Genomic DNA, 3,246 nt, shown 5'->3' with positions numbered 1-3,246 from the left:
CCCAGCATCATTGCCTCCTCTAAGCTTTCCTGTCTTCTCATGATGTGGCCAAAGTTCTTCATCTTTACCTCTAATAAAGGGGTCCTCAAACTAAGGCCCGAGGGCCAGATATGGCCCTCCAAGGTCATTTACCCGGCCCTTGCTCAGGATCAACCTAAGTCTGAAATGACATGAAAGCACACAACAACAAAAACAATCCTATCTCCTCAGCCAAAAGCAGATCCACACTTCCCATTGAAATACCAATAAGTTTATATTTGTTAAAATTGTTCTCCATTTTAATTATTGTATTGTTTTTGTTTTTTTTAAGAACCATCAAAAGTAGCATCTTTATATTTTTCATAGTAATAATCTATTTTGCCAATGGTATTTTTCCTCCAGAAGTGTTGTTATCAAAACAAAACAAAAAACAAAAAAAAAACTTTTATCAAAACCTTAAAAAATTGACAATAAAAGATCTTTAACTTAAAAAAACATTCCAAAAATAGTTATTCTCTCATTTCTCCATCTTCTTCTTCCTCCTCCACATCTCTTATGTAAAGGACATTATTGCATCTTATCAGAACTTCACCAAGGTGTCCAGACAGTGCTCCATCAATGTTCTGTTCTGTATTCGCAAGCTGCATGTTAATGTAGCCATCAACAGACACGAGGTAGCCCTTATATTCCATTCCTCACTTCAATTTCACCATCACTGGCTTCCCAGTCAGCCCATTTAGGAAGGGCTTTGGATTGAGAGGCAAACTCATAGCAACCGGGCCAAGGAAGGGGAGGCTGCAAGCACAAAAAAATTACTCTCTGGTTTGCCCGCCAGAGATCTAAATTATATTATTGTATTGTTTTTAAGTGTTTTTGTTCTACAAATAAGATATCTGCAGTGTCCATAGGAATTCTTTTTTTAAAAAAATTATAATCCGGCGCTCCAACAGTTTGAGGGACTGTGACCTGGCCCTCTGTTTAAAATGTTTGAAGACCCCTGCTCTAATATCCTTCCCTCCAATGAGCAGTCGGGCTTTATTTCCTGAAGTATGGACTGGTTGGATCTTCTCGTGGTCCAAGGCACTCTACAGTTATAGGAAAACCACAAACAAAGTTTGAGATTCATCGATGGAGAAGGTATCAAATCATAAAATTATAGAATCATATAGTTGTAAAAGACCACATGGGTCATCTAGCCCAACACAGGTTGCCCAATTGCCCAGTCCTGGGCAACTTAGAAGGTGCTGAACAGACTGCACTCTGGCACAATGAGAAGCAAAGCCAACTTTATGAAATGGGGCCACAAAGTAGAGTCCACGACATGCGGGTGCGGAGGAGAGCAAACCGCAGACCACCTATTACAATGCAGCCTGGGCCCTGCTACATGCATAATTTAGGACCTTCTTATAGCAACACCAGAGGCACTCCAAGCTACTGGTCAAAGGATATTTAATATAATGCCAAGTTTTTAAGCTTTGCGTTTTCTCAAAAAGATCACAATTGTACCCTTAGTTCACTCCTGATAAATAAATAAAATCTAGCCCAACCCTCTACTATGCAGAAAAAGCACAATTGAAGCACCCCTGACAGATGGCCATCCAACCTCTGTTTAAAAGCCTCCAAAGAAGGAACTTCCACCACACTTGAGGCAATGAGTTTCACTGGTGAACAGTTCTTACAGTCACGAAGTTCTTAATGTTCAGGTGGAATCTCCTTTTCTGTCATTGGAACCCATTGCTCCATTGAGTCCTAGTTTACAGGGCAGCAGAAAACAAGCCTCCTCCTTCTTCCTTACGGCATCCTTTCACATATTTAAACATGACAATCTTCTCTTCTGTAGGCTAAACAGACTCAGCTCTTTCAGCCACTCTTCATATGGATTCATGGTCTCCAGACCTTTGATCATTTTAGTTGCGCTCCTCTGGACAACTTCCAGCTTGTCAATATCTCTTTTAAACTGTGGAGCCTAGAATTAGACACAGTATTCCAAGTGAGGTCTAACCATAGTGGAATAGATACCCGTCATAACTTTTATTGATCGAGACACTATACTCCTTCTGATGCAGCCCAAAATCCCATTGAGTTTTTTAGCTGTTGCACCACATTGTTGGTTCATGTTTAACTTTTTGCCCACCGAGACCCCAATATTTTTTCACACATACTATTGTTGAGCCAAGCATCCTCCGTTCTGTATCAACCACCCCCCCCCCCCAAAAAAAAATCCAGGTTAAAAAAACTTGGTTTCCTCATGAATTTTTACTGGTTAATGAAATCCCCATGCTAAGCCTATGAGAAGATTAACGAGTTCCTCCAGAATTGCAAGCACTACCTCAAGGAAAAATTCACAATGTATTTACTCCATTACTTGCAACAATAGTTGATATAGTGGAAGCATCCAAGTTGGTCTACCCATAACTGGCAAGCAAAACCTAACATATTGGGGGCCCCTTCATGAGGACCTTTAGTTCATGAGGGAACTAAAGGCCCTCATGAAGGAGAGCAGACTTGGTGGGATCAGTTGATACAGATCCATTGCCAATTGGACCTCTGAATGTGGGTGAACTACAACTTCCATTATCCCAGATCAATTCCCTCCAAATCAGGCAGTATGTAAAGTTGATCATGAAGGGTATATGTGTCAAGTTTGGTCCATATATGTTGTCTATGGTGTTCACAGAGCACTCTGGATTGTAAGTGGACTATAACTCCCATCATCCAGGGGCATTTCCACACAACCCTCATCAGAATTTTCTGTTAGTCTTTTGTTTGGCAGGGAGAGGGGTCTGTGTGCCAAGTTTGGTCCAGATCTGTTGTTGGTGGGAATCACAGAGCTCTCTGAAAATGGGAGCCATCTTGGAAATGACATACAAACATACATACAAACATACATACAATATTTTCCTTTTTGATTTTATATATATATATATATATATATATATATATATATTTCACATAAACACTTTAAAATGAGGAGTTGTAGAACTAGACTTCTCCCATGCTATTCTATGAATATATACCTCCACTTTCTATGTTTTCTTCCCTTTTTTTTAAAAAAAATATTTATTAACATTTTCATATTACACAATCCATAAAAGGGGGAAAAATAAAAACAGGAAAGGGGGGAAAAATAGAAAGGGGTGGCGAGGGGAAGAGGAGGTGGAGTTTATGGGTAGGGGAGGGGGATGGAGGGCAATTGGACAAGGGTTACGGGGGAAGGAGGGCAGGTAAGATGTTGGGTGAGATGTAAAGAGATAGGTTCCAAGTTGA

At 40.2% G+C, this 3,246-nt stretch overlaps 1 pseudogene; it reads right to left on the bottom strand.

Annotated features, from left to right (window-relative positions):
• Nucleotides 1-429: 429 nt before the first annotated feature.
• On the bottom strand, nt 430-796 carry LOC132783087 (small nuclear ribonucleoprotein F pseudogene; annotated as a pseudogene).
• Between the last annotated feature and the right edge of the window lie 2,450 nt (nt 797-3,246).

This window comes from Anolis sagrei, chromosome 8 (genome assembly GCF_037176765.1).
Source record: "Anolis sagrei isolate rAnoSag1 chromosome 8, rAnoSag1.mat, whole genome shotgun sequence".
Lineage (NCBI taxonomy): Eukaryota > Metazoa > Chordata > Lepidosauria > Squamata > Dactyloidae > Anolis > Anolis sagrei.
Note: the sequence above shows the minus strand (reverse complement) of the source record. Positions and strands in the feature narration are given on the sequence as shown.